The sequence below is a fragment of the Mycteria americana genome, chromosome 5, assembly GCF_035582795.1.
Source record: "Mycteria americana isolate JAX WOST 10 ecotype Jacksonville Zoo and Gardens chromosome 5, USCA_MyAme_1.0, whole genome shotgun sequence".
Classification (NCBI taxonomy): domain Eukaryota; kingdom Metazoa; phylum Chordata; class Aves; order Ciconiiformes; family Ciconiidae; genus Mycteria; species Mycteria americana.
In genome coordinates, this window is record NC_134369.1 from 60,880,371 (window position 1) to 60,900,544 (window position 20,174).

A 20,174-nucleotide genomic window follows, 5' to 3' on the forward strand; every position below is an offset into this window, starting at 1 on the left:
ACAGGACATTTGTGTTCATGCCTTTTGTCACTTATGAACTTGTCTGTGGACAGGGAAGAGTTAAATAAACAAGGTGCAGCAATATACCCAGACAATGTCACAGATATTTCCTTGAAAAGAAAGCCAAACTTCAAAGCTTTCACTTCTCCTGTCACACAGCACCGGCGGAAAACAATATCTGTTTATTGATTCACCTTATTTTTTATCACATTTCCAACCAATGTGTGTGGTGCTTCAAAGTCATACCAGTGGGGCTATATCTATTTCTGGAACAACAGGTATTCCAGCAAATAAAAAGCCATGGCCTATGATAGGTCATTTGGATTTGTGCCTATAATTGTTTAAGAAGATAAATTTACTTAAGCAATAAAAGAATGAGGCCAGAGAATAATATTAAGGAGATCTTTGATCTTCCTCCTTCAAACCAGTCTCTCTCTTCACCAGAGGAATAGGATCTTCCTAATAATATTATGGATGACATAAAAAAAAATCTCCCCAAACCCACAGCAGACTAGAAGGGAATTAGGATGTTACTTGAATCAAAGGAACTGGTTCTAGTCACCACTTTGGCTTACGTGCCAGGAAACTCTAAGTATGGGAAAGAAAGGAGGAGACCAGATTCCTAGAAGTGCTGTTGGATGATGCTGGTTTTCTTTTTACCACAAGACACCAGTGCAAAACCTACTCTGTACATTTGAGCCCTCAGTGGTGTTAGGGTACACGCAAAATATGCATCTGTAAAACAGACTTAGAAAGTTGCGTGCCTCAGTCCTTCACTGTTAAAGTTATAAAGTGTCTCCTGCTATCTACCCGGAGGTCAAGACATGACAAGGAACCATTAGATATTCATAATATATATCTATATAACATGCAGATATATTTACATGGATAACTCACTGGGACCCTCAAGATGGTGAATATTAACTACCATCCAATTAATCTGCGAGATAAGATAGGGCTTAGAGAGGTACCTGTTTTACAGAGAACTTGAGTTCCTTAAGGGAGTCCCAAGGTCAGACAGTGATGTTAAAAGGTAGAAGAGACTTGAACCTTACTGTCCCAAGACTTCAGCTAATTTGCTAACTACTTTATCTACTTCTTTCTTCACTTCTTTTTAGGCAGGGTATGAAAGTAAGAAAAGCTCCTTTTGCCTGCTCCTCTCTGCACTCCTGCATAAGAACCAGCCAGATTCTCACTCCAACAGTATCTAGTAAATAAGGTAAAATATTTCTTAAACTGCAGTGATTTTGGTTTCTGCACAGCCACAGTGTTACTGGTCTCTGTCAGCATTGCTGAGTCCAGTTGTGTCATTGTAATAATTTTAAGTATAAGGTGACTTCTATGCTGGACTTGGATGGTGTCTTAATTGCTACAGGGTCATAAGAGGTCTCTTCTTTTTATATTCACTGCGTTGTGCATTAGCATTCTTCTCAGGGGTTCTTTTCTGTGAGTTTAAAGTCTGTTCTTACTCCTACACAAAATGTGGAATTGTTAGGCTTTACTGTGGAGACATTAAATCAGACTCTGGAGATTCCTTTGTCGAAAAGGAAGCTGTGTTGTTAAAATTCCATCTGGCTTTTGCACGTGTCACATTTCACAGGAGCATTGAGCCCGTATTATCTAGTGGCTTTGCTTGCAGTCTTTTTTCACGCAGTGCTATTTTTAGATTTTCATCCTGTTGGAATTCAATAGTCTAGTTGTCAAGGCAAGCAAGAGAAGATAGCTAAGGTTGAATTTGTCAATGATTCAGCCATGTTCGTTGTTACTACTACTATATAATCTTACCATAGTGGGGGACAAATACCACATTCAGGACACGTAATTGGATGGAACTGTCAGGTTTTAGATTGAAATTATAAAGTGCTTAAACATAACTACAAACCAGGTTTGAATCATTACAGAATAAGTAGAAGGTTATCAAAAGGCTCTGGGGGAAGTTGTAGTTTTCCTGAAAGGAATGGCAGTCCCCCACACTTTGACTTCAGCTAGGATTTTGCCCTTTTTCCCTCTCCCCTGCCCTGTATGTCCCCGTGGGCACTTTCTTTCATATGCTTTTTCTGTCACATGAAGGAGAAAAGAGTTTGGCTGTGGTGTTAGATGAGGACAGTAAAGAATCAGATCAGAACATTAGCCTATCCTGATGCATGATAGAAATTAGGGCATTTGCAGTTAAACAGAATCAGGGTCAAAATCCATGAAAAGGCTGACTCCAGTGGGCTACAGATTGGGGTTTAATATTGTGACGTTACACTGAGCAATTGAAAAGCCATGAATGAGAAAATAGACATAATTCTTCATAGGTGAATACCTTTGTAATGTATACCTATTTAAACAACACTAAAGACAATGATCCAGCAAAGCACAAAACCCATATGCAGTTCTGATCACAAGTGTTATTTCTCTGAAAATAGTGTGCTCTTGTGCTTAGCATAGCTCCTGGGTCATAAAGAACTTTAAAGATCACCAAATTATAGCCCTCAGTGATTTCTGAGATTCTTAGCGTGCCCTCTCAGACACTGTAACAAAAACACTCTGATTTAGAAGATATGCGATATTTCCCTTAATTAAGTTAAAATTAGGCAATGCAGTCAGTGCGGCACAAGCTCCAGAATGGCACCCCTGTCACTGGGTATATGTATCCTGAGGTGTTTAGGTGTCGGGGAGACAAATGCACTTGCTGTTGCTGTAGCTGTAAGCTGGGAGGCCCCAAAGGTGCAGGGAGCTGGAGGTGGTAAAGGTGCTGGTTTGAGGCTTCACGGGGTGCAGACCATGTGTGTGTACAGGAACGGAGATGGCAAAGCTCTCTCTCTGAACTGTCTTAAGTGAGCTCAACACTTTCTATGCTGGCTGAAACCTGCCAGCGCACTGAAACTAAGTTTCTAGATATCAGACACCCAAGGTAGTACTGATTAAAAAAGGGATTTAAGGATGGCATATTACAGATACAAGATAAAATACCTACTTGCAGAAATCCAACAACTCTTAAATTTTCCTGTTCTACAAATTTAAGGTTAAATCACAATTTTTAAACAATAAGCCATAAACTTCAGTCGTTTGAGTGCTGTCTGGCAGGAAAACCTGATTATTGCCAGTTTGCTCTTTGCAGTGTGGAAGATTCGCAGGACTGAAGTACTAGTCTCCTAGCAACCACAGATTCTCTAAGAATCTTCTCTTTGATAGTCCCTAAAATATGTTAATGCCACTAGATATTGCAAAATAAAACACTGGGACCCACACCTAATGAAATAAGGAATTTTGATTTATATCTTCAGCCAGAATAACAATGCACTAGTCTGCAACTGTAGCACAGTTCCGACAGTGACTCAACCCAGTTAACCATTTTTGTTTTGTTTAATTAGATTCTCATTACTAAATCCCAATAGTGCAAATGCTTATACACATAACTGTGTACATGAGTAGTCACAGTGAACTTCATGTGACTATTTATGTGTTTAATTACTTGCAGGACTAAAGATTTACTGTCTGAGGGTACTGCCTCTCTCCCCCTGGTTATCTACATGCATCTTATTAGGAGATTATTCTCTGACAATCTGTTATACGTATGCTGAGAAATAGAGAATTTAAATCTTGAAACCAAGTTCAAAGCTCACATTCTCATGGGAGACTTTGATTCAGCAATTATGTTGTCCTCAGAGCATCCACATAGTGCCTCACCCCTCCAAAGTGCAGTAAATCTTTCAGGGTGCAGCCCTGAGAGCAAGAGGGAAAGAAAAAAGGAGCAAGTGTGTTAATCAATTCAAATGCCTACTACGAGGGACAGCTGCAGTGGTGTGCCAAGAGACATCAAAAGGGCTACACAGATGTAAGCCAGCCCAAGATGCAAGACTCTGCATTTAATGTAGAATCCCAAAGGATATATTCATGCTGCTGCATTGCTATTTTTAATGAATGAAGCAGGAAGGACCGTAGTGCCAGGCAGAACTTATTGGAAGGGACTGAAATTCCAGATTTCTGACAAATAAGGAGGAGAGTTCACAAATGTTTTTTAAAAAGGATTTTTCCCCCTGAACCGTGGCTTTCTGAAGAGACAAAAGAGTTCAAAGAGAACAAACTGTATGAAATAAGTTTTCAGGAATCTTGGAATCAGCAAAAATGGAACTTCCCATATGGAGCTGTGCTATAAAGAACACATGTATACTAAGTCTCTGTAGGGCAGTTGTGATAATTACACAAAGGATAGCATTTCTCATCCATTTCTACTGATTATTGTTTAAGTGCCATAGAATCCCATTAGTTCAGTCTTTATTACATTCATTATAGAGGCTTCACCAAGAAGAAAAAGGCTTCCCCTTATTGCTTTTATAGGCAAAGGACAACTGACCATTTGTGGTCAGAATATCTGATTGGTTTCTTTTAGAGTGAAAAAAGAGATGATAGAACAGAAGTGAAGCATATGAGAGACAGTGTCGTGTCTGTCTCCTCCAGAGCAGCCCTGCCTGAGCTCTTGAGTGCAAGAAGAAGGGAACTTTCCTTCTATTTAAAGCACTTCTATTTGTAGCATATTGAAAAGAGCTGCCACTAATTTCTATGCATGTAATCAGTAAGCAAAGCTACAGTAAAGTGGAGGAGGATCCTCCAGGTAATGAAGTCCTATGTAATTGAGGGCTGTGGCCTTTTTGGAGTAATTATAAACAGGTACTTCTAGATCTTCTAGATTTCTGAAACTGCTAAGAAATATTGCAGACATCTGATTGTTTGCTTGTATGGAGCTCTGACATTCAGTATCTTTTTAGAAGTTACTGCAAAGGCAAGGAAATTTCTTGTCTGGTGTGTGTTGTCAGTAGACACAGCCAGTCAGATGATTACTGCAATGGTCCAAAAGGAAAGCTTTTTACAAACTGGATTTATAAGTGAAAAACCAAGATCATAAGCAGGCCTAAAATGTTTCTCTATTTTTATCCTACAGCTTAACTAGCAAAAAATGATGATGGAATTTCATGACTGTAAAGAAATATCTTTTTTCTCTATTCAAGAAGATTATTTCTTTCTTAATGTCTGCATCATTATTTAGCACAACAGTAGAACTTGTCCCCACATCAGGGAATTTTTTGATTTCTTGTTATATGGGGGACACATTATACAGACTGTCCTCCTTTGTGACCCCAAATGATTTCTGAGCCACAGACCATATGTGAAGCAGTGCTATCGACCAAGGTCAGTCAGTCTTCTGTTCACATCCCAGGTGGCTGCCACTGAGACAAGAAAAAGGGACTGAAACATAAGGAGAGCCTACCAAAAGGCTATAGAGAGGAGAAGAATGGGGAAGTATCAAATAATGACAGCCTACACCTGCAAACATGTCATGTTGCACTGATGAAATTTGTAAGAGAAGTATTATTGCCTTAATAATGCATCTTCCAGTGTTTTGCTAGGCTAATGGTTTTCTGATGAATACCTGGCAAAAATAGGTAGGGAATAGAGACGTTCTGGCCTTTCCTGAGCTGCAGAGAGATTACAGAACTGCTCTCTTTCACCAGAGGTCAACAGAAAGTCACTGGACTCTGAGTGCTTGTAGAAGAAATGCTTTTAATATGGGCCAGGCAAGGTTCTCCCTTGCCAAGTGGCAATGAAGGAGACTAAGCAGGCCACATCAAAGTGACTTCAGCCTGAGTGTCGCTATTAATTACTCCAAAAGAGCTTCTGGGAAGATACAAATGGAAAGAGAGTGAGAGTCAAGGGGAATTTCCTCTATGGCCATCAGAACTGCTGTTTTGAGAGTGGGCTTTTTTAGTTGTTATTATTTCAAAGGGGCTGGGCATCTTTAGAACTGTGTTATGTCCATCACTACTAGGAGAATGGCAGGTTTGGGCATCAGGAAGACAAATGCATAGAGATGAACAAGGACAGTCACTTGCAGAGACTCAAGGATATTGCACAGGTTTGGAGAAACAAGGAACGTGTGAGTGGGACCCTAATAAATTAATGAGCAATGCTCTATAAATAGAGTCACCACATGCTGGCTTTCCAGTCAAGGTTAAATGAAGACATAGTGACTTTCTTTTAAGAAGTCAGCTAAAAAGGGAGCTAGTGTTTCAAACAGCAAAGGGGATGTTAGCAACCTGGGTTCAATTTCTTCATCTACTTGGCATTTCCTTTGTGAATTTCGGTAAGCCTCTTGAACCCTACTATTGCAAAAATAATTAAATGTACTCATATGTGGAGGTTTGGGGTTTAAACATCCATCTGTCCTATAGCTTACAGTGTACCTGCACTACAAATGTAACAATTCATGCAATGACAATTACAATCCTAATCCTATTTCAGTTAGGAGAGCTTTATTATTAGTGCACTGATTTGATGAAAAAGGCAAGGAAAACACAACTGATAAAGATTCAACTTGTTAAGCTCTATAAACTGAAATATATTTAGCGTCTGGCCCATCTACAAGAAGGGCTGGAAGGAGGATCGGGGGAACTACAGGCCTATCAGTCTGATTTTGGGGCTGGGGAAGGTTATGGAGCAGAGCATCTTGAGTGCCATCACCTCCTTGAGTGCAGCACCTAAAGGACAACCAGGTGATCAGGTCCAGTCACCATGGATTTATGAAAGGCTGGTCCTGCTTGACTAACCTGACCTTCTATGACAAGGTGACCTGCCTAGTGGATGAGGGAAAGGCTGTGGATGTTGTCTACCTAGATTTTAGTAAAGCCTTTGACACTGTTTCCCACAGCATTCTCCTGGAGAAACTGGCTGCTCATGGCTTGGACAGGCATACCCTTTGCTGGGTAAAAAACTGGCTGGATGGCCGGGCCCAAAGAGTTGTGGTGGAGTTAATCCAGCTGGCGGCCGGTCACAAGCGGTGTTCCCCAGGGCTCTGTGTTGCGACCAGTTCTATTTAATATCTTTATCAATGATCTGGATGAGGGGATCGAGTGCACCCTCAGTAAATTTGCAGACGACACCAAGTTGGGCAGGAGTGTTGATCTGCTGGAGGGTAGGAAGGCTCTGCAGAGGGATCTGGACAGGCTGGATCAATGGGCTGGGGCCAATTGTATGAAATTTAACAAGGCTAAGTGCCAGGTCCTGCACTTGGGTCACAATAACCCCATGCAACACTACAGGTTTGGGGAAGAGTGGCTGGAAATCTGCCCTGCGGAAAAGGACCTGGGGGTGTTGGTCAACAGCCAGCTGAATATGAGCCAGCAGTGTGCCCAGGTGGCCAAGAAGGCCAATGGCATCCTGGCTTGTATCAGAAATAGCGTGGCCAGCAGGACTAGGGAAGTCATTGTGCCCCTGTACTCGGTGCTGGTGAGGCCACAACTCGAATACTGTGTTCAGTTTTGGGTCCCTCACTACAAGAAAGACTTTGAGGTGCTGGAGTGTGTCCAGAGAAGGGCAACAAAGCTGGTGAATGGTCTAGGGCACAAGTCTGATGAGGAGTGGCTGAGGGAACTGGGGTTGTTTAGCCTGGAGAAAAGGAGGCTGAGGGGAGATCTTATTGCTCTCTACAACTACCTGAAAGGAGGTTGTAGTGAGGTGGGTGATGGTCTCTTTTGCCAGGTCACAAGTGATAGGACAAGAGGAAATGGTCTCAAGTTGCACCAGGGGAGGTTTAGATTGGATATTAGGAAAAATTTCTTCACCAAAAGGTTTGTCAAGCACTGGAACAGGCTGCCCAGGGAAGTGGTTGAGTCACCATCCCTGGGGTATTTAAAAAACGTATAGACGTGGCGCTTAGGGACATGGTTTAGTGGTGGACTTGGCAGTATTAGGTTAATGGTTGCACCTGATGATCTTAAAGACCTTTTCCAACCTAAAATATTCTATGGCTCTATGGCCTGTTAAAGATTTTGTTTTCCCTTTAAACTGAATTTTTGTATCAAAGAGGAAAGATGTTGCTGTGGTTCCAGACTCCATTTCATCTAGTTTACCAAATCTTGCTTTTCAGCTCATTCTTTGTGTGACAATGGGACTAGTCAGGAGATGGATTTGTGTCTTACCATCTCTTACCTTTGTTACCTGTAAAACAAAGGTTGTAAACAGAGCTTCCCAATATCACAAATATGCAGAGAGAAGAAAAGAACCAAGGACTGTGAAATCTTCAGAGACAAAAGGAGCTGGACTTAGTAACAAAATCACAGGCTGTGATTTTGCTGGGTCACAAAATCATATCTGTAAAACACATGCCTGACTAGAGCAGGGAAACGGGGCATTAAATTAGGTATAAATTAAACTGAAGGCACGTTTATATTGATAGTGATCTTTGGTGTGACAATACAGCTGTGAATATCAAGCAGTGAAATAATTGCTCTTGTGCAGAAATAAACAAAGGGAGGCTATGCATTTGCCAAATGCTTTGTAGCAAAGTAGATGGGATTTTAGCACTGAAAATCTGCTTGAGAAATTAATCAGCCTGATAAGCTGGGGACAGGCAGACTGCTAAACAGTAAAGTATATAAGCAACTACAAAGTATGTAAAATAGCTTTCTGGATGTCCAAAAAAGAAAGACTCACAGTGAGAATCTGAACCTCAAGGTAGAATATCAAAATCTCATAGAGTTGTACATTTCTTCTTTGAACAGTGTAAACATGAGGCACTGAGAGAAGAGAACCAAGGAAAGAAGCATTGTCACCAGTATGGCAGAATAAAGAATCCATTGAACCAAAAAATTCATATGAAGCATAAAATGAAAGGGCTTGAGATAACTAACTAAAATAGGGAAAGGGTTAAAAAGGACATTCAGCTGGACAGGGTCCTGGGCCATCTTGTCTAGACCATGCTTTTGCCAAGAAAGGTTGGACCAGATGATCCTTGAGGTCCCTTCCAAGCTGGTATTCTATGATTTTATGATTCTATGATTCTATGACACATCTAGGCGTAAATGGAAAAGAAAAGGCTCAGCAGTAAAAATAGAAATTTTAGCCTATAATATTAATATATCTACATAATTATAGTCAACATGCCAGGAGCCTTTTTTTCACATACACTGTAGGAAAATGCCAGAGCCAGTTGGAGAAAGCCCATCGTCTGATGTCCTTTTTCAACTGGGAAAGGATCTAAATTTATAGACTGAAATTCCGGCTCTATTGATCTCTGTGTGATTTTCTCTATTTGATTTGACTGTTTCGAGATTCATCCAACAGGCATATTCCTCTGGGGTACTGAATTCACTTTAACTTCCAGTTTGATATTAGTATTTATTAGGGAGAGGATGACATCACTCTTCTCTCTCTTAAATCAAAGGGGATAGCAAGGATTTGCCTGTAAGCCTGCACTTCAGACATCACTAGAAAGGGCTGTCAGGATCATCTCCTCTTTAGGCTGCACTGAGGTCATTCTAGCAGCCTGGCTATGACTATGGAGTCAAATGAACCCTCAGAAAGAAATATTTCATGCTGTCAGGTCATTCTTTCAAAAAGCAAAGCTCCTTTTTTTCTCTTTAGATCAATAACTGGCACATATGAAATGAGCTAGTCAAGTTCTATAGGCAGAATTAATACATTTTATTACACCAGTTGGTACATTCTGAGAAGCAAACAGAAAAGCCATGACATTCCTGAAACTTTATTTGGAAGAAACAAAGGTTTAAACACATAAAGAGGCTTTGCTGTTTTTGTTTTCTTTCCCTAGCTGTATCGCTTAGCCCAATAGAAGTTCTCTTGCCCTGCAAACATTCCCTGTTTATATCCTTACATTTTCAAAGCTAGAATAGCCCTGCGAAAATGTATGGTATGAATGTTGTGTATCCTTCCGTATCTGGCTACCACTGTATACAGTTGTCTTCAGCTTGGTGATGAGCTAAACACTCCCCTCTTTCCTAATCTTCCACATCAATGGTCTCCAGAGGAGCATTTTGGAATTTATGGCTCCTGGTATCATAGCATCTACACTAAAGGTCCTATCCCTAATGTTTCACAAGAAAATGTATGAAGTGACAGTGAGTGATTATGGAATAACCCATAAGTAGCAACTAACTCCTGTCAGGTAGAATTTGGATTATACCTTGCTGCCTGAGGATTTATATACCTTCAGATAAATGTCTAACTTGATTCGGATTCCCACTGATCTTTTAGACCTTCAGATTGTTTTGTGACAATGAGCTCCATATGCAACTTACTCTGTTTAAAAATCACTTCTTTTGATCAGTTTTGAATTTATTGCCTTTCTGTGTCATTTGAGTCTTTCATTCTTGCATTATGAAGGTAGAAACTAGTGCACCTGACAATCATTTTTCTACCCATGGTTTTGTACATGTTTCTCCTAAACTTAATCCATTCTTTTTGCTATCTCTTCCTAAAGAAGTCTTTTAACTACTTTTAGTTCCTCTTTCCTAAAAACTTTCTGTTTCTGCCTGGTGTTGGCAAGATGAAGATCAGAAATTTTTTCAGTACTGTAGACAGGAGTTATATGGTCACAAAAATTGTAATTTTTTCCACCTACTTTTTTGACTTCAGCAGTGTTCAGCAAATCTTCCTACTGGGTTTTCCATGAGGGTTTTTTGTTCTGTTCCTGTCTTTTCCCCACAATAAATTTAGATGTCTTGCCACCAAGCATAGTTGGATTTCTCAGTGTTGAATTTGCCTTCCCTTGTGTTATACCTTCATCCAGCTCTGTTAGTTCTCCTTGAAACCTATCATGTCTTGATTTTCCTGAATAAGTTTGTGCTATCTTTAAGGTTTTTTTCCTTCACTCTTCATCTGCTTTTCCTACATTATTGCTAAAGTATGATTCACTAGTCACTGTGTTAACCTATTATTAACCTTTAACTTTTATTAACCTTTTGGACCATTTAGTCTTACAATTTCTTTTTCTTAGCTTGTTTTGAATTACAACAAAACTTTACTTCTCTCTCACTCCTTTCTGACTTCTTGATTCAGCTAATAGGAGCTCATCTTCTCTACAGAGCTCCCCAGGACCTAGCAAATGTAGCATATGCAATCTTCTGGAATGACTTGTAGAACACTAACTTTAAGAAACCTTTGAGAAGGAAGTGTTGGGGAATTACACACCAGTCATCCTTGCCTCTGTGCCTGGAGTGACCATGGAGCATACCCTCTTTGAATCCATTTCCACGCACATGAATTTATTCTGGCACGGAATAATTCTTGTGTCTCTCTTCAATGCTATCCTTGAATTTTTTGTCCTTCTTTCTACACCGATCTTGTCTATTGTGTGCACAGAGGTGAAGATACCTCTTTAACATTCCTATCCCTCTAGTTTTAAAAAGGTTATGTTAGCTGCTTTTCAGCTACGCAATCAGAACTCCTTGACCCTCAACAGAGTCTGTTGTACAGTCTCCTAGTCTAAAAGTATGACCTTTCCTTCTTACACCTAGATGTATAATTTTATCATTGACTATAATAATGTTCTTTCAAAAAATTAAAAGTGAGATCACTTTGCTGTGATCTCATAATTATTTACTGCACCGTGAATGTTTGTGTTATCCACGAATTAATCATAATTTAAAAAGTTTTCCTTGCAATCACCAATGAAAAGGCTTAATATTGTTAAGCCTGATTTCTGAGATCTTTGTAAGGTGAATTCCTTTGAAACAACCCTTTAGAGAGCTGTTAGTCAGTTCTGTATTCACTGAAAAAGTGTTTTATTGCTATTGTATAGCACCATAGCTTTTTAAAGGAAAGCATCATGCCATATTAAATCAAATATCTTTAAAAGACTGTTACAGCTCCTCTTTTAAACTCTTCAGTCCTTTGGGGAACGTTGGCCAGAGTGTGAAGCTGACATTGTGTACAGGGATAGAAACAGCACAGTACTTCTTACCAGAGTGATGACATTTTATACACCTTTGGAAAAACCCAGTTTAATTCCTTCCTTCCAACCTGCTGTGATTATGCAAGGCTCCGACTGAGAAATCAGTTGTTACAATTATTTAGCAGCATAAATTGAGACTCAGACTCTGTGAGGACTATGCAACTACTCCTTTTGGAGGTGCCCTTTGGTCCTGGTACCTCTCTGTTCAGATTGGGGATCTGACTGAAGCACACTGTTGCTTCCTTCTGGAATGGGCAGCTGGGTTCCCCTCCTATAAAAAGCATGACAGGACAGTGGTACGAGAGAGAGTGCAGTCTGAAGTCTCACATGATATAGAATCAGGATTACTGGGGACTTGTTTGTGAGCATAGAAGCATGGAAAGTTGCCTGAAATTAACATCAGGCAAAAGAAGAGATAAATTCTGCTACTTAAATATGTGGCTAATTCAAAAGGAAAAGCAGGTTTGGGGAGGAAATGTAAAAATAAATAATGGAAATGTGCAGATAAACAGCCTGAGGCAAAGCGCCATTAAGGGAGAACTAGTGAAATTCCTATTCAGAAATCTTGAGAAAGTTATGCCAACTTAAAATAAAAAGGTATTTAAAAAGTATAAACAAGGTAAAGAAAGGCCTGTTCATAAAAGAAAGAGACCTTTTTCCAAAGGAACCAAAAGGAATGGAAGCATGACTTGTTTAAAAAAAAAAAAGAATAAAAGAAAAAAAGAAAAGATGCAGCAAGATTTTTTTTTTGGAACATTTTTTAAACCAGCTATACCATAAGATTACAAGTCACTTCTAATTAATAACTTATGTAGATAGAGTTTTAAACAAGCTGTTCCTTTGAAGACATTCTTACCTCTATACTAAGTAGTTTAGTTAAATAAATGATCAAATATAAGGCTGTGAAGTTCTGAACATTTATCAAAATGTTTCAGATCAATGCTGGGTAAACTATTAATAACCAAAGTCAAAGGAGCAAGCTATTTTTAACCAAAGGGAATTCTTAACATTCTTTATCATCAGAAATTAAAGCATCTATTTCTTGGTGAAATTATGCAAATCATGTTGTCTACAAAGGTTGTTAGCAATGCCAGGTTTTCTCCCATGGCTTCAGAATGGAAAAGCTACATCATCCTTTTCCATTAAGAAATTAGAGGCTCAGATAAATGTGGCCTCCACAGCATGTGCCCTGCTCCCCAATTCCTATATAGACATTCTCCATGTCCACGACAAGAGCTGTAACTGGACAGTTTTCAAGGCATTTCCGGAGTGAGCAGCTCAAGTGCAGTGCCTGTGCTGATGAGATGAGCAGGAGGGAGTCTGGCAGCAGGGGTTTGGGGTGATCTGTATCTGTCTCCGTGGAAGAGACAACCTGCGGGGATGCTGCAAGCTTACCAGGCTGCCAGGCTGACCAGCTCATATGTGATGAGATCCAGGGAAACCACTACCATTTACCTCCTGGAATCAGTCCCAAATCTACTTCCCTCTTACCTCCAAGCAGTACCTATCACATGCATCTCATCCAGTTTTGGAATACAACCCAAAGAATAAGGAAGAGTGGTGACTCCAAGCACATGCAAGTACTTGTCTGCCTGTATTTGTTTCGTTGCCTGACACATCAGAAAGCACAGTGGCCCACAGTGAGTGTTTGCAAGATTAGGCTCCCAAACCCTACTGCTTCGCCTTTGACTTCACATCTCAGTAATGAGCAGTTCCACAGTGGCCATAACGTATTATACATTAATAATAACAGGACAAGTACCATTAGACTTTCCTACTTACAGTATTTGTCATAATCCTCGAACCATATTTTTCCACAAATAAATAAAACCCAGTGATAGATAATTTCAGGCTTTTATGCCAGAAGTGCATGAAAAGCTATAACTCTTTTACCACTTGTTTCTTTTTTCCCCTGAGTTCTCTTTCTTGTTTTCTGCTTTTGATATTTTGAGAGGTGAAGTATTAATATAAAACACTAACATGGCTGTCACTTAAGTTTTAATGTGTTCTGTTAAGTGGAGACAGGTGGAAATGCATCACTGAATAAAGAGAATTTATTTGAAGTACTGTAGGCCCAAAGTGAACACGCAACACCCCATTGCACCAGTTGTAAATAAAAAAATACAGAAAGTATAAAAAGAAGCAGAGCTGTGCAAAGGTCTGCTAGAACGGGTATTTTTGGAAATACAGAAGACAACTGGAAAAGATTTTAACGGTGTGCCTATCATCTGTGAAAGTAATGGATGTCAATGGAAAGCAAGATAATAAAAAAGTAGATTTATTTCTGACAGTAGGAAGTTCTGCTGCACTTTTACTGAAGTTAATAGTTTCCAGTTAATCCAGACACAGTAATTTAACTGCAACACTGCATTACAGGGGTTTGAGTGCTGTACTTGACATAGAAACGTAAAGATATTTTTAACTTTGAGCTATAAAAGGAAAGTGCAAATATAGAAAGTCTGTGACTGAGCTAAGTGTGAACTGCATCACCCTCACAGTTCAGACAGGCTGTGAGTCCTGGGCTGTGGCTGGCAAAAATGGCACCAACTGCTGGAAGACTCAGGACAAACCTTGGACAAGATAGCTAAATTTGCCACATCATGCAGTCGTTCTGTGTAGATCAAAGTTTTCAGGTGTTGACGATGCAGTGACATTATAGATGTATTTGATTTATTTTTTTGTTACGTACAGCCCAACTGGAATTACATGAGTACAAAGGAATAATTTCTTCAGGGAGAGAAATTTAGATGTCACACATGGGGGTTAATATGTTCATAGATTTAGATGCTCTTAAAAGACAGCATTGCAGATATATTTGTGCACATCCAACACCTTTGCTGGAAAAATGCTAAGTTATATTTGATACCCAAGGAATCTCCCTAGAAAATATAACACTTGTGCCATTACTAAGGCTTACAGAGATGATGCTCTGATCTGGAAGAAAAAGAATGAGTTCATGTGATAATAGCGTATAAGGTAACTTTGGAAAGAACCAGACTTACTGGTCTGGAGCTAAGAACCGTTTACTGCCATACAGAAATTCTCCTTTCAACAAACTGAAGCAATCTAGAAGCTAGTCATTCCCTAGTTTTTCTTCCTGTCATCCTAGAGGGACATACCCATGCTTGGTAAAATTCTGTTATGACTAGGAGGATCATAAGCTATATTAAGTGTGAAATAACAAAAAGGTATTAGTGTCATGATTCAGTGTCAACCTGTTTGCTCTGGTAAAAAGAGAAAGGTGTACAGAGGTTTGTGGAAACAAGTAATTCTTTTGGCAAATGTGTGTCTAATTTAGTTGCTGACAGAAGGACCTGAGAGTGACACTCATGCAAAACTGCCCACTGAAAAAGGACTGCTAACTTTAAATAATTTTAGGAACCTGAGGAGTGAAATAAGCAGTTGCCCATGTCTTGAGGTATTATGACAGTAAGCACAAGCCTCCATTGTCCCTCAGTGCCTCAAGAAATTTTATCCCATGCTCCCACCAAACTAAAATAATACCTTCGCCTGTAAGCATCTTGCAGTGCTATACCTTTAGCTTGCTGACCGGACTGCACACAGTGCAGTTATTTAGTTATTTCCTCTCAGATATAAAGATTATAAGATATTCTGGCACTCATCATAATTTAATTTTCTGTTCTGTAGTTCAGGAAAAGATAGCAGGTTTTCAGTAATGGGCTACGTCTTAAAAGTTTTTAACAAAAACTAAAGCAAGGCATAAACACTTAAGAATAGCAAGAACAGAAACGCTCCCTAAGTGGCATAGATCAAGCACTTTGGGTTTATATTTGGTAAGCACTACGGGGGTATAGGAAAAATTTCTGGTATACATTAGCATAAGGACCCCTCAAACTATGCAAATAAGGGAATTAATTGGTCATTCTATGAGTGACTTCCTTCAACTTTCTAAGGTATGTTTTTGCAACACATCCATTTTATGAGAGGATCTTGAAACACTATGCAAAACTGATTACTTTAAGAGTTATTCTTATAACTCTGTCAGTTATTCTTACAGCTGGGGAAACGAGGCAATGCCAAAATGCCAACTTTACCCAAAGTTACGCAATAAACCAGTGGAGGCAACTGTAAGAAAAGCCAGTGTTATGCCCTCCTTTGCTTTGACCATCTCAGGAAAGCTTTCATCTGTCTCAGGAGCTTCCATTATTGTCCAGATTTAATAGAAGGGTCTCATATGTAGTGGTAAACCCTATAAATCTACGTCCAATTTTACCTACATTTTGCAGCAATGCTTATCTGGAAAATAGTTGTCGGTACACAAAACAACAATCAGCACTGGAGCAGCTGTGGTGTTAACAACTGTTGTTCAGCAGGAAGTAAGGATTTAAAAGACATTTGTTAGCTAGTTCTTCCTGACATATTACAGCAGCGCACATACACCTTCATAAAATTCCATTATAGCTTAGAAGACACATGCTAATATTTATTATAGCTATTAGGCTTCATAGTTTTGAGAAATGCAAGAATCAAGCTATCGATCTGTGGTACTAAAATAACTGAGTTACTAGAAGAGCTACCTGTTGTTTTTCTTCTGATGATAGAAGTCCAATAAGAGTGGAAAATACTTAATCCCTAGTTGTCATGATATTTAGCTAATTATTGTGTTATTAAATAGTGACTCAGCCAGAAGGGTTCATTTGTTTCTTCCTTCTGAAAGAACTGGAGAGGTTATGCAATGAGAAAGTGAAAGCTGAAACTTTCTTCTCAGCACCCTGTGCTTTGTCACTAACATTTCCCAACACAGGGGAGAGATGTATTTTCTTCAAGGAACGAAGGAACGCTTAAGATGTGAATGAATACAAGAAAAGCAGGAAACCAACCACGGCTGTCAATACACAATTTGTAGAGCTGTAACACCGCTGTGGTAATATCAGACAGAGACACAATAACCTGTAAAAATGATTCCTGCAGACCTGAGCTCAGAAATGAAGAGTTAGCTGTTAGTACCAACATTTGTTCTGAAGGCCTGGTGTTTGACGAAAAAAGCCTCTTTCCTCCCCAGGTTGCTTCCTGCAATGTTAGCTCCTACACTCCAAAATGGTTATGAGCAAGGTACAAAAAAGCTGCCAGTAGCTTGTGAGGGGAACAGTCTTACTTCTTTCTGCCCTTGCCTATTTCCAACATAAACAAACAGATAAATAATAATTTGCCAACAGCTTCCCTCCTGCTGTAGGGGAATGTTTCATATTTTGTTGGAATAATTAACAGGCTTTTTGTTATTTTCTACCACCATATGCTTCTTTGCTGCTCTGTATTTGCAACTCCTCAGTCCAGCTCCCAGTTTTGCAGCACTGGGAGTTGAACGACAGACTGGTTGCAGAAGGGCAGGTAGAGCAAGGGGAAGGGGGGCTTATGCACTTACACCCTCACACTGGAAGGAGAACTTAGAGCTGCATAGGGTCTGCTCTTGTAGCTATCAATGAAGTAAAAAGCCATTTACTTTTAACTGGGGACTGAGTGGCTCAACAAAAGAGCCAAACTAATTTTGTTTTAATTATTTATTGTGTTCCAATTCTCATTACTGTTTCTGTTTTAATTGTATTTTTAATTAACTGCATTGATTGTACTGGACTGTACACTTCCCTCATGTAACTTTGATGACTGGTTTAGCATCCATTTTGGTTTAGTACAACATCAAAAAAAGAAGCAAGAGGAAACCTCAAAATACTGAAAAGTGGAGAAGACAGGCATAGCCACGGCAAACGAAGAGTGTTTTCTGCATTTTACGGCTTAATATGGGCACCCATGAAGACAATCGTGGCAGTTTTTTGTTACCAATTTGTTACTCCATGTAAAGTCCTGATGAGTAACTCTGGCTTTGTGTGGTTTGCAGTATGGTGATTCTGTTTCCTCCTTGCAATAACCTCTCGTGTACCGGGCAATATTTTATCTTCTACTGCTGTTCGGGGATCGGCTCTGCTAGAGTGGCAGGAAATGAGTGTCTGGCACAGCACTGCCTCCATCCACCCTGTGTTTGCGTGCCCCATTGCTGGGCTGGGGACTCCCTGCGGCCTAGCAGCCATGGGGCTCCCCTGGGCTCCATCAGGGCAGGGCCTGGCAGCCAGGGCCTGTCCCACCGCCCAGCACCAGCCGGGCAGCTGGGGGCTCTGGGGGCAGCCCCAGCCCCGGGCGTTGGGCACCTCCCTGGGGACAGGGCCGAGCTGGGCCGTGGGCCTGCAGGTGGGCCTGGCTTGATGGGGCCCATGGCCAGGCAGGGCAGGGCCAAGGGAAGCTGAGACCAGCCCTGCTGCAGCATCGCTGGGGCAGGGACTGATGGCCCCGTGGGGCTGACATGGGGTCCTGGGCTGTGGGCAGGATGGGGGACACTCAGGTAGTCAGCACCATTAAAGCCTACTGGTGCCCTCCAGCCCCTGGCTGTTCACCAGCGGCTGTTGCTGTTTCATTTCATCTGGCTGGCTTACAGGCAGTCCCGGTTTTCTTGTTGCAAGACTATGATTCAGCTCTGAGTCTCCAGAAATAGGATGTGTCTGGTACTCTCTGTGAGCTCGCAGCACAGCGCAGCATAGCAAGTGGTGCGAAGGTCTGGCTGGCTGCTGTAGAGATAAGTGGTTGTGAACCAGTTTTTGAATCCTCAATAGCCACTCATTTTAACTGTTCACACAGCAAGTTTTTGATACTACAGTCATCTACAGAATAGCTGTTCTTTGGGGGAAATGTCTCTTTATTTTCAAGAGAACAAGTGTTGCTGTACAAACAGGCCCAGTATTTATTCCCCATTCTCTTTTGTTTAAAACGCTCTTGCTATCCAAGCAGGGAGCAGGAGGCAGAGACTGCCATATCACTGATCATTCTTGCCCAACTAACATCAAATATTAATGCAAACAGCTCATAAGCTCAACAGATGTGCATTTGAATAATTTTAGTTTATCTTTGCAGGTTTTTTACTGTCAGAAATTGAGAGCTGTTGGCCAACAGTGTCATAACAGAAGGTTTTGCAGACTACAGTCTACAAGCTAGCTGTTCAGCAATGGGTACTCCAATGCTGTTGTATCCAGCTCACTTGAGATTTTTCAACATTAAGCTCTGAACAAGTTCTGGAATATCCTTTTGGTAGTGAAAAAAGAAACAAATTTAGTTGTAGATACAGTGGTGATTTGAGGGATGGGAGACACGGTGGGATGTCTAAACAACTTCTGTCCATTCTAGGTACTGAATAAGTTTTTTACGACACAGAAAAAAAGACTTGAAGGCTTTTCCACCAAGGCTGATTTTCAGAAATGGGAAGGCTCGCTTTAAGTTTGATAAGTGCCTGCTTATTCTCGGGAAGTCAGCATTTTGGAAAGTTCACAAGCATCCTCTCAAGAGTATTACACAGGGGTATAAACGTGCTACTGTAGTTTCCAGATTGGACAGAGGAATAGAATTGCAAGTTTTATTTACTCTCTGTAGATAGGTAGCAATGGTATCTGAAAGCAAATGCATCTGCTTGCTAATACCAAATAGTATTGGTCCCCCTGAGACCTCAGTCACAACTGAGTATTATGAACTACCCTCTCAATAAGATTTTTCCAATCAGTTTTGCATCTATCTTTTAATATTTCCCCCCATATTTTCCTGACTTGCTTATGAGAATATCATGGGAGACTGTTTTAAAGCCAAGATTTATGGCATCTCCTGCTTCTTTCTTATCCACAAGATGTGTTTTCCTGTCATCTAAAACTCCTGGCACTGAAGAGTTTCATCTGAGAAGGTCAAATTTAAGCCCCTTTGCAAAGAGGAAGTCATTGAAACAAATGTATGAGCTAGTCTGTGAAAATGCCATTTTTTAGAGCTTTATGAAAAAATATGTATTTCATAAATACAAAACAGCTTCCCAAATGGGGTTCTGCTTCTCCTTATCAGACCTGAGGTCAGAACCAGCAGTTCCTGATATTCTGAGACATAAGCGATGCTGTTCGGGCAGGTGGGCTTCATTTCTGAGGCCCACATTTAGTTTAAAACCCTCCAATCCATCCTGTAACTCACAAAAGTTTCTGCTCTTGAAATCTGTTGGTCTCAAAGTTTTAATGCTACAGTTTCTGATGTGAGACTAAAACCCATGGAGCACCAAGACCTACAGAGAAAACACAGTATTTCAAGTGCAGCTTTGGCAGAGTAATATAATACTGATTCCCTCTTCTCCAAAATGTGTGCTGTGCTAGGTTCATATTAAGAAGTGAACTTTTATTTTACTTGGGTTAGATGTTAGAGCATGGTGGGGAGAGGAGCAAGGTTACATCTATGTTTTTATTAATTGCATGCAGTACGTCAGTGGGCAGAATTTTAGTAGAGCTGAAAACCTTAGAATGAGTGGGGCAAAAATATCGGTCACTTACAGGTGAACAATAACTCAGAGCAACTCTGGCTCTGGGCAGTGCCTTGCACTTGAATCTTTTGTTAGGATTCAGAGATTTTCACT